Source organism: Cucurbita moschata, unplaced genomic scaffold (genome assembly GCF_002738365.1).
Source record: "Cucurbita moschata cultivar Rifu unplaced genomic scaffold, Cmos_1.0 Cmo_Scf00067, whole genome shotgun sequence".
In the NCBI taxonomy this organism is placed as follows: Eukaryota; Viridiplantae; Streptophyta; class Magnoliopsida; order Cucurbitales; family Cucurbitaceae; genus Cucurbita; species Cucurbita moschata.
The window spans coordinates 183,364-195,863 of record NW_019268583.1 but is presented as its reverse complement, the minus strand read 5'-3'; the positions used below and the strand labels follow the sequence as shown (position 1 = coordinate 195,863).

Below are 12,500 nucleotides of genomic sequence, written 5' to 3'. Positions count from 1 at the left end.
GTTGTAATTCACTAGTTATTCCAGATGCTCGCCACATCTGAAAAAAACCAGAGTGCGGTACAATAAAGTTGTAATTCACTAGTTATTCCAGATGCTCGCCACATCTGAAAAAAACCAGAGGTTATTTGTATTCCTCGAAAATTCACTAGTTATTCCAGATGCTCGCCACATCTGAAAAAAACCAGAGGTTATTTGTATTCCTCGAAAATTCACTAGTTATTCCAGATGCTCGCCACATCTGAAAAAAACCAGAGGTTATTTGTATTCCTCGAAAACCCCCGCCTACATCACCATTCAATATTTCTTGGCCCACTATTGGCCAAACCACCTGGGCACTAGGGCCAATGTGAGTAGGATCGCCTAGCCATGCTTCATAATTGGAAAAACCAAACCACCTGGGCACTAGGGCCAATGTGAGTAGGATCGCCTAGCCATGCTTCATAATTGGAAAAACGAGCACCGTGGAAATACATCCCACTCAGCCAAAGAAAGATGATGGAGAGTTGGCCGAAATGGGCACTAAATACTTTTCGAGAGATCTCCTCCAAATCACTAGTATGGCTATCGAAATCGTGAGCATCAGCATGAAGGTTCCAAATCCAAGTGGTAGTATCAGGACCCTTAGCTATTGTTCTCGAGAAATGACCCGGTCTGGCCCATTCCTCGAAAGAAGTTTTTACGGGATCCCTATCTACCAAAATTTTGACTTCTGGTTCCGGCGAACGAATAATCATTGAGTCCTCCTCTTTCCGGACAACACATACAAAGAGACCCGCCAATAGTTAAGTAATTAGTGAACCTATGAGAGATTTTTATACTTAGTTTCTTTCTCTGCTATCTCCCATCTATTTTTTTTTTTAGTTATTCACTAGAGCAATTATGATCTGGAAGTTGATCCGGGCAAGTGTTCGGATCTATTATGACATAGCTAAGAGGCGCTCAACGGACCTTTTTTAATCTTATAAAACCTTTTTCCGGGTTTTGAATTGACGAAAAAACAATTTTTTTGTAGAACCTAATGGATTCACATATCTCCATTAGAAGTTCCTAAATGGAACTACTTTATGTCTTACATAGAACATATTTTTTTATATAAATATAATTTTATTTTTATAAAATATATTCTCTAATGTATCTCTGTATCTTTACCCTTACAAAATACCAAAAAAAAATTGATTAGAAGGGATATAATCAAATTCCTTGATTGGTTCTTCCCTGAGAAATGATCCCTTTTAGTTGATTTGACTGATGCGGACAACAAACAATTATAACAAATAGAAAAATTTCTAACTAATAATACTAGTTAAATATAATAGAATAGCTATATATTTATACAAAATATGAAAAATTCATTCATATTTAAAAATATTTCTCAAAATAAAAGTTTAATAATAGCAGTTAATAATTAAAATAAAGAAAAAAAAAACAGAGTTTTCTTATTTGAAACGCCTTGTGATCTTCAACCAATTTTGTGCTTCAATATAATTACCGGAGTAAGTGCTATAGCTTGTTTCCAATACTCAGTGGCTTGATTGAACCAAGCCTCCGCAATTTCAGAATCTCCCTGTCGAATGGCCTATTCTCCCCGGTCGGAATAGGCAGGTAAATTCCTTCCCTTAGAACCGTACTTGAGAGTTTCCTACCTCATACGGCTCAACAGTCAATTCTTTTGCTGTCCCATATTTTTTAAAATTTACCATATCTAATCTAATTGAATGAAATTTCTCATAGATCTAGCCCATTTTTTTTTCTCGAGTTAAGCAAAAGAGGTTAATTATATAAGTTTCAAACTTTAATTTTGCTGAATAATTAAATAAGTTTTATCTTTTCTCCCACCTTCAGAAGAATAAAGCATAGGCATTCCACTATCGTTACAATTTTCTGAAAGATAACTATCTCGGTTTCATCTATAAATTGATATAGAATCCTTGAAAAAGACTTTCTTTCATAAGAAAGAAAAGACTTACTGTCTTTGGGATCTGATGCTACACCGCTGCTCAATATCGGAGGGTATCCACCCTATTACATAAGTGGATTCCTTCATTTTGATCTTATATCATGATATAAGTAAGCAATTTTTATTGTATCGGCCAAAAACCTGACTAATTGATCTTTACGGTGCTTCTTCTATCAATTAGATTCTTTATCCATAGAATAAAATATCTAGGCATACCTATTTCTTCATATTTCTACTTCTATGAAGTTTCTTTCTTTGCTACAGCTGATACAAATCGTTAGTTTGGACAATACATATGTAGAAAGCCTATTTTTTTTTAGTATTTATTATCGAATTTGCTCTTTTATTTTTTNTTTCTTTCATAAGAAAGAAAAGACTTACTGTCTTTGGGATCTGATGCTACACCGCTGCTCAATATCGGAGGGTATCCACCCTATTACATAAGTGGATTCCTTCATTTTGATCTTATATCATGATATAAGTAAGCAGTTTTTATTGTATCGGCCAAAAACCTGACTAATTGATCTTTACGGTGCTTCTTCTATCAATTAGATCCTTTATCCATAGAATAAAGTATCTAGGCATACCTATTTCTTCATATTTCTACTTCTATGAAGTTTCTTTCTTTGCTACAGGCTGATACAAATCGTTAGTTTGGACAATACATATGTAGAAAGCCTATTTTTTTTTAGTATTTATTATCGAATTTGCTCTTTTTTTTCTTTCTATAGTGGAGATAGTCGCACGTAATGACAGATCACAGCCATATTATTAAAAGCTTGTGGTAAGAACGGGTTTCGTTCTAGTGCCCGAAAATAATATTCCAAAGCTTTCGTATGTTCTCCGTTCCTTGTGTGGATAAGACCTATGTTATAGAGTATATAACTTCGATCATAGGGATCGATTTCTAGTCGCATAGCTTCATAATAATTCTGTAGAGCTTCCGCATAATTTCCTTCGGATTGAGCCGACATCCGTTACGGTCGTTCGTTATTCCATTCAAAGAATCTCCGTTCCAGAACCGTACGTGAGATTTTCATCTCATACGGCTCCCCCTTTATGTGATGCGCATAATGAGATGAGAATAATACATGAAATCAAAAAAGATTGAAATACTCTCATTATGAACTGATGGGACTAGCGTTTTTACAAAAAATCTCTAGCCAACCTTCCTGTAAAAGATCTTTTCTTAACATCAAGCATGTTGTTACTAGATAAAAATAAAAATGGTAACTCTAACAATTTCTTTGTCCTCAACGCCTCTAAATTTCCAGGAATTAGTCACTTCAACAGTCTTCGATGGTTATACAGGTATCCAAAATACAAACGAGATGGATGTTTGTTGTCCCAACCATTTTTCTAAGTTCCGATCCCGATAAGGAAAAGGGATAGTTTATAACAAAGTTTTCTTGTTGTTGATTCCTAGGTGTAGTGCTTCTTCCCCTCTGCTACCTATTTTTACTAGTGAATATTTTTACTAGTTGAGTAGGGTCGACTTAATCCATAGGTTACACCTTTCGCTCGATACTAGAATCGACAATTAAAGCATCTGAGGTTACATTAATCGGGGATACACGACAGAAGGAATTTTTTTATTTGAAAATTGCACCTCCAAGAAGCGTAGATTTATTTCAATTATTGTTTTCTTTCTATCCCGAATACTGTGTCAACTAAGACAGAGAGCGGTAAAGAAAAAAAAAAAAAAAATCAAATCGCACCATCTCTGTAATAGGTGAATGCCTCTTTTTCCCCGGAAGTTGTTGGAATTATTCGTAACAAGATATTGGCTACAATTGAAAAGGTCTTATCGATAAAATTTCCATTTATCCCAGATCTAGGCATCGGTAACAACCCCATTTTTTAATTTCTTTTAATTACCTCTCGTGAGAAAATGATCCCACAAACAAAGGAATTGCATAGTACGAAATAACATAAAAACGGATTCATTAAAAAATCCCACTCGATATTCAAATTGTTTCTTTTTGATTTCACAGGAATCAATAAAACATAAGAAATATTTCAATCCCATGAAATTTCATCCAAATGTAGTAGGATCAGAAGGAAGAGAATTATTGCTGATTTCAGCAAAGTTGAAGAAAAAAAGAATTTTATTTATCTTAGAGATTGGGGTAATTCTAGAATTTTTTTTTGATTGAATTATGATCCATCCAAAGAGCAAAAAGAATCGACTAATTATTCTATGATTCATAAATTTTGACTCGATTTCTGTATGGGATAAAGAGTTGTTGGTGAAAAATCGAAAACTGTAAAAGTCGAATTTTTATAAAAAAAGGAATCATAGTTTAAAAAACTAAATAGAATCATGAGCTAAAAGTATCCATTAAACATAGTTAAAAAAAATTCTTTTTATAGTTAGAATTGGTTGGACGTGCCTATCAAAAAAAAAAAAAAAAATTGAATATGAATGACTCCCTATTAACTCGGTTTCTGGGCCATAATCATTCGGTAGGAGAGATGGCTGAGTGGTTGAAGGCGTAGCATTGGAACTGCTATGTAGGCTTTTGTTTACCGAGGGTTCGAATCCCTCTCTTTCCGTACTAATTCAACAATGTTACTGACCACAATGTATCAAATACCGAGGGTTCGAATCCCTCTCTTTCCGTACTAATTCAACAATGTTACTGACCACAATGTATCAAATAACAATGGATACTATTATTCCAATGGTTTTTCTTGGATATAGATTTTCTATTTCGAATTTTTATGGTACGGAAACGAAAAGACGGGAAAGAATGGACAAGAGATGAAAATCCCCCTACCGATCAATGATACATGAATGATAGAAAAATTTCCGGATCAAAACCTTACTTTCCTTCGGTCTCTTTACTTAGACTTCGGCGAAGGGGAGGACGAAATTTCCGGATCAAAACCTTACTTTCCTTCGGTCTCTTTACTTAGACTTCGGCGAAGGGGAGGACGAAATTGTCTGAACCTTTGTTTTTTAGTTAGGTTTAAGTCTGACGAGAATAATATTCTACAACGAGCAATTCATTTATTTTCAAACTGACCCATTTACTATCTATTATTTGATTGACTAATCCTTTATATTGCAATGGCTGAAGAGTCAAATGTTTTGGCAATTCCTGAAGCGGGGATGAATCAAGATAATTTTGAATCAGTGCTCTCGATTTTTTTTCATCCTTTGCTGTAATAATATCTCGGGGTTTGCAACGATAACTTGCTATATCCACTATAGAACCATTAACTAAAATATGTCTATGATTAACTAATTGGCGGGCTTGAGGAATAGTCGAAGCCATACCCAATCGAAAAAGGATGTTATCCAAACGCATTTCAAGTAATTGTAGTAAAACTTGACCCGTTGATCCTTTGGCTTTTCCGGCGATACGAACGTATTTAAGTAATTGTCGTTCTGTAAGACCATAATGAAAACGCAATTTTTGTTTTTCTTCTAAACGAATACGATATTGAGATTTTTTACCGGAACGCGATTGGTTTTTAAGATCGTTTCCGGTTTTGGGCCTTTTACTAGTTAGTCCCGGTAAAGCCCCCAGACGGCGTATTTTTTTGAAACGAGGCCCTCTGTAACGCGACATAAAGACTCCTTATTTTATTTAAATTTCATAAACCTAAATTAAAATTAAATGATAAATATGATAAATATGATAACTGAAGCGAAATCCAGTAAAGTATTGTACGACAAAACAAAGACTAATTAGATGACTTTGATCAATATACGGATCCTATTGTATCTGTATATGATACACAAAAGTAAGAGTTCCTTTCTTGATTTGTTCTACAGAAATAGAACCTCTCCATTTTTATTCATAATAGGAAGTTCCTACGACATGGTAGATCGGTGACCTTTGAAAAAGGGGAAGAAGTCGTTTCTCTATTTATTTGATTTAATAATTATGTCAAAAATCAAATAAATAGAGAAAAGCCGGCTATCGGAATCGAACCGATGACCATCGCATTTGCCATCGCATTTGTAATGCGATGCTCTAACCTCTGAGCTAAGCGGGCTCACATAACGGAAATGTTACATGCATAGTAATTTACTAAATTACTGGGATCTTAGCTATTCCCAATTAATATGAATATAGAATCTAATTCAATTTNAGCAATTCATTTATTTTCAAACTGACCCATTTACTATCTATTATTTGATTGACTAATCCTTTATATTACAATGGCTGAAGAGTCAAATGTTTTGGCAATTCCTGAAGCGGGGATGAATCAAGATAATTTTGAATCAGTGCTCTCGATTTTTTTTCATCCTTTGCTGTAATAATATCTCGGGGTTTGCAACGATAACTTGCTATATCCACTATAGAACCATTAACTAAAATATGTCTATGATTAACTAATTGGCGGGCTTGAGGAATAGTCGAAACCATACCCAATCGAAAAAGGATGTTATCCAAACGCATTTCAAGTAATTGTAGTAAAACTTGACCCGTTGATCCTTTGGCTTTTCCGGCGATACGAACGTATTTAAGTAATTGTCGTTCTGTAAGACCATAATGAAAACGCAATTTTTGTTTTTCTTCTAAACGAATACGATATTGAGATTTTTTACCGGAACGCGATTGGTTTTTAAGATCGTTTCCGGTTTTGGGCCTTTTACTAGTTAGTCCCGGTAAAGCCCCCAGACGGCGTATTTTTTTGAAACGAGGCCCTCTGTAACGCGACATAAAGACTCCTTATTTTATTTAAATTTCATAAACCTAAATTAAAATTAAATGATAAATATGATAAATATGATAACTGAAGCGAAATCCAGTAAAGTATTGTACGACAAAACAAAGACTAATTAGATGACTTTGATCAATATACGGATCCTATTGTATCTGTATATGATACACAAAAGTAAGAGTTCCTTTCTTGATTTGTTCTACAGAAATAGAACCTCTCCATTTTTATTCATAATAGGAAGTTCCTACGACATGGTAGATCGGTGACCTTTGAAAAAGGGGAAGAAGTCGTTTCTCTATTTATTTGATTTAATAATTATGTCAAAAATCAAATAAATAGAGAAAAGCCGGCTATCGGAATCGAACCGATGACCATCGCATTACAAATGCGATGCTCTAACCTCTGAGCTAAGCGGGCTCACATAACGGAAATGTTACATGCATAGTAATTTACTAAATTACTGGGATCTTAGCTATTCCCAATTAATATGAATATAGAATCTAATTCAATTTCAAATAAATATTGAATATTGGAATTGTTCTATTATAGAATATAATAATTAATATAATTATTAATAGAATAGAGCGATAGAAAATTTTGATCTATTTATCAAATGGGGTGTGTATCAATAATTAATGTGTTAATCTCAATTAAATTGTCAATTTTTATTTTTGAATTCAAATGACATTGGAAATTCTTATTATTTTTCTTATTTTTTGTTATTTTGATTTTAGGTTTTTTAGTTCTTTACTCTTTTCTTTATTTTTTTTTTTTACTATGCTATTTGAATGTCTATCTATTTAAATGAAATGGAAATATTACAATATTTCATTACATAATTTTGATTTTCTCTTTTTATATAGTGATATTGAAATTTCTTATATTTATTTTTATATTATATATATATATATTATATAATGGGTTATGGAATAATTGGTTAATGGCTATTCTATTAATATAATATTAATTATAATTCTATAATTAAATAATTTATCGAATAATCAAGTTATTTTTAGTTATGTTATAGAGGATCTGCCCTAAGGGTAAGAATAAATAAAGAAAAATGAAAAGGTGCAATCCAACCAACTAAATGCTAAATGCAATTCAGATGATAATGAAGCATTTCTCTGTTTTCATTCTGAAAGGTGGAAGCTAAGACGAAAAAAGGAATCGACCGTTTAAGTATTCTAAATTGCACTATAAAAATAATAGAAAGAGGGGCAAATAGATATGTCTATATATCTATCTATATTGAATTGCAGATACAGAAATGATAGAATCATTTTGGATCGGACCAAATACGAATACGGGTCTCCGATAGAGATGAAAGAAGATAGACAAGAAAGAAAATAGGAGGAAACACTTTTCAATAGAGGAATCGGTATTCTAATGACTTCAGTGGTTCCAGCATAATACAAATGAAAGAAAAAGGGGAAGGACATCATAACATAATGAGATACTAATCTTAAAAGAGGGGGAGGGGATATGGCGAAATCGGTAGACGCTACGGACTTAATTAGATTGAGCCTTGGTATGGAAACCTACTAAGTGATAACTTTCAAATTCAGAGAAACCCTGGAATTAAAAATGGGCAATCCTGAGCCAAATCCTTTTTCCGAAAACAAAAAAAAGGGGTAGGTGCAGAGACTCAATGGAAGCTGTTCTAACAAATGGAGTTGACTACGTTGCGTTAGTAAAGGAATGAATCCTTCCAAACTCCAGAAAAGATGAAAGATAAACGTATTACGTACTGANCTGCGGTATGACGTTTGTTTACTCTTTTGACATATAATAAGCTCCAAAGAATCCCTTACTCCTTACACCTTCCACTGTTTGCCGACTCTAATGTGATGGTTTTCGTCGTGGTTTACTTGACATCTGAGACAGGATCAGTGGAGTAGGGCACCTTCCACTGTGCGCCACATCCGAAGGCTTAGTGGTATTTCCTTCGGAGACTGCATCATGCAGGGCGAGTGGGGCAACTGCGGTATGACGTTTACTCTTTTGAGAGATAATAATCTCCCACCTTATGTGCTGTCGAACCCTCTTTATAAGGCAGCTGGACCCATGTACAATCGGTATTTGGAGGATCCTCTTTTGGAGTGGCTACCCATCGCTCTTTTTGGTGTGGTGGCCTATCGATGTGGTGGCGGATTATGCAATTTTCTGTGTAATATACATTGCCTATTATCCACAATTCCTATTACCGGGAGACATGAAAGAAAGAAAAAGAAAGAGGCTTTCCTTGTAAGAGCGGGTACTAATTCATAATAAAATATATAATATGGGGAAAGCCTCTTTCTTTTTCTTTCTTTCCTGTCTCCCGGTAATAGGAATTGTGGGTAATAGGCAATGTATATTACACAGAAAATTGCATAATCCGAAGATTTCGCTGTTGTCCTTTTCTTTACCACTTCTTAAGGTTCAAACTACTTAAGCTGAAAGTTTTCTCTTTCTTCTTCTAGTTACTTCCTGGCAGCCTCTACAACATCTGAAGCAAGACGGGAAAAGTTCGAGACTGAACATTGGCAACGATAGATTACGTTACAGTCTTCGGCATTAGTACTTCTCGTCCCGGATGTAGAATAGGTCTTTCTTTCGGAGAATCTACTCTTTCTTTAGCTCGGGCAGTCTGTCCGCCTGAGACAAATCATGAGACCTCGTTTCTTTTCCTTCGGTCGAGCATACCCCAACCTTTCCTGTCGGTAGAATGGCTTGACTTCTTCAAACCTGATTATGTTCGGTTTATTAGTGGTCATGGGTTGAGAAGTTCTAGAATCAGGCTAGGTTAGCGAGGAGAATCTCTGTGGCATTGCCCGAGACAGGACCGTATTCTATATTGAATGATACTAGAAACCGAGCCCAATTATTGTCCAGCTGCCTGATAAAGAGGGTTAGACTACTCATAAGGTGGGAGCTTATTAATATCCACTGTGCGCCAAGACAGAAGGCTTAGTGGCATTTCCTTCCGTAACTGCTTTGTTGCAGGGCGAGTAAGGCTTCTCAAGGCACTATTATGTGGAAGAAAAACACACAATTGGACCCCGACCCATCGATACTCAAACACCAAATATACGGCTGCTGGACACTAGTACAGTAGATGTCTAAAGAGTAAACGTCATACCGCTGTTGCCCCACTCCACAAGCATGTTGCAGTCTCCGATGGTAAACACACCGAAAACCATCGGATTAGGCGCACAGTGGAAGGTGCTGATTCCAAAAGCATGATCCTGTCTCCGATTATCCTACTACAAACCATCGGATTCAGAAATATAGGAAGGTTGATATGAACCAAGAGACATCAATCATACAATATACTTCAATGAAGATGTGAAGAAAAGGTTGTCAAAATTATCAAAAAGATGTTTCAATTCATGCTACATTGAAGAAGAATGAAGTTTGATTGTTGTAAATTTTGGGTGGGTTACAATTTAGAGTAATTTAGAGTTATTGTATTTTAAGACTTGTTATTTAATTTCGGTTACATTTAAATAATGGCTAATTATGGCCATAAAGTAGGAATGTTACAACTTTTGGAATACCTTTAGCAGTTTCATTTTTTAGGCTATATAAAGCCATGTATGTTGTATTTGTAAGGTAGACTTGGAAAATATAGTAAAAGAAGCATTTGTGCTCTTCTTTAGCCAATGGCTATTTGCAATTCTATGTAGTTTAGGTTGCATGTAGAATCATTCAAGTTCGACACGATCAATCTTGCTTGTGGAGTGATTCGAATCTCAAACAAGTGTTTGAGATATTTGATCAACAAGAATCATTGAAGCTAGACATGATCGATCTTACTTCTGGAGTGATTCGAATCTCAAACAAAGTGTTCTTGGCTTGAGATATTCGATCTACAAGGTAATCCGAATCTTATTCCCCTTGTAGTTGATTCCTTATCATATCAAAGGTGTTAAGGAGTAAGGAGTAAGGGCTTCTTTGGTCTGAGATAGATGTCAGTTTGTGTTAGTGTGTCTGTTATAGATGAGTAAGATGAGTAGTTGTCAAAAGGGTCAGGGATTTAGTGTAGTACTTTTTTGAGAAGGTAGTACTTTTGATTATTTTTAATTATGTTAAGTTGTTTGAGAATAGTAGTACTCTAAAGGGTAACACTTTTCGTGGAGTACCCATTACCTTTTGTGTAAACCGAAAAAAGAGTGGGGCACCTGCTCTTTTCCTTGATGTAGCCCCAGCTTTCTCAGTCTCAGGGTTTGACTTTCCCTCCTCAGTAGGCTCTGGTTCCGCTTCAGCCAGCTCACTTTCTACCTCCACTCCCGGCTAAATCGTCTTCCTTTTCATTATTTCGAAGTAGCTAGCACTATCTAACGACTCTCTTTGTTTTGGTAAAAGTGTCCTATGCACACTGCGCCCTCTAGGAAAGGCTCAACTCAATCTCAACATGGTTCTTTCTCTGTAACTGGACGAATTCGGTTTTAGAACTTCCCTCTCTCTTTGGCTATTGATGACCAGTCTTGACTTCAGGCGGTTCCACCACTAGGGAAAAAGCACTGTTGTGGTTCCGGCCAAGCGAGCATCTCAATACAATACCCAACTTGACTTTCTGGCCCACTTCATGACTGATAGTTTCTGATATGAATCCAACAACTGATCACTTCCATGTACCCGAACGGGCAATTACAAGAAGCAATACAAAGAAGATTCAAGAATCAAATCAAGAAAATAATGGAGTGGCTGATATTGGAAAGTAATTAGAAGACTTGCCTTTGGTAGTTGAACTACCAATTAAGACAATTTATTAATGCCTTCTTTGCTTCAATTTATATTTAATAGCATTTATTAATAGTTTGTATGAATTGCCTTATATTCTTCAATTTGCATTTAATAGCATTTATTAGTGATTGGTGGCTGAACTTTATTTTGTTAGGGTTATCTTTTGGGCCTATTTAAAGGCATGTAATACTCATGTTTGAGGAATTAGATTTTAGTTGAATACAGAAAAAACCTTTGTGTTTTCTTGATACCCTTTTGGTGTTATTCTTTTTCAAATCTTGCTTTAGGTTTGATGTTTAAACCGATTCATTGAATTAGTTTTGATCAAGCTAATTCTGGAGTGAATTGTCTTGGTATCTAAGAGTGACCATCATAGATTCCAAGTTCGATCTAAGAGTCATTCATCTTCTAACCAGCTCTTGGTTGGAATCAATCCGTTAAGTTAGCTTTCTCTGTGAGCGTTTTGCAAGGATTCTAGAAGGACCTCTAGCTTTGCAAATTCCAGCATTGTAGGCGCTTATCATTTGGTATCAGAGCATTTGGTCGACGTTCTTTGGCCGCTCTAGAGGTGAAATATCTTTACTATTATTTTTTTGTATCAATCTTGTTTCTCTCTCAGATTATCAAAAAAAAAAAAAAAAAAAGTCAGCCTTTACATTCTTGACCTAGTACCAAAAGCCTACCTTTGAGTGTTAAACACGAGTGTCCCTGAGTGAAATTTTTGTGAGAAGTGTGGTGAGGTCCCTTGATAACAAAATGTCACATAATGGAGGAGGAGAACCAATACCAGATCTTAATACAACCATGCTTCAAGCAATTCAAGGTATGATGGAAATGATGATGGAAGATAGACAAGAAAGAAGGGCGCAACAACAAAGACAAGAACGAACATTACAAGAAGATGAAGGTATAGTAGTACAAGAAAGACAAGTTGAAGGAAGATGGAGAGGAAGAAATAACCATGCAACTATTATGCAACCTAGAAGGATGGAAAGAGTACATGAAGATAGAGATGGGGGAGTTAAACTCAAAATCCCGCCCTTTTGTGGAACGGCAGATTCTGAGGCATACTTGCAGTGGGAAAGAAAGATAGAACATGTGTTTGATTGCAACACCTATAGTGAAAATAAGA

At 35.4% G+C, this 12,500-nt stretch overlaps 2 non-coding genes across 2 annotated transcripts; both read right to left on the bottom strand.

The window, feature by feature from the left end:
* Nucleotides 1–5,880: 5,880 nt before the first annotated feature.
* On the bottom strand, nucleotides 5,881–5,965 carry TRNAC-ACA. The gene is given in 2 exon segments: nucleotides 5,881–5,916; nucleotides 5,929–5,965. It is a non-coding gene; the product is annotated as a tRNA-Cys (tRNA).
* Nucleotides 5,966–6,981: 1,016 nt separating this feature from the next.
* Nucleotides 6,982–7,054, bottom strand: TRNAT-UGU. Its single transcript has one exon. It is a non-coding gene; the product is annotated as a tRNA-Thr (tRNA).
* Between the last annotated feature and the right edge of the window lie 5,446 nt (nucleotides 7,055–12,500).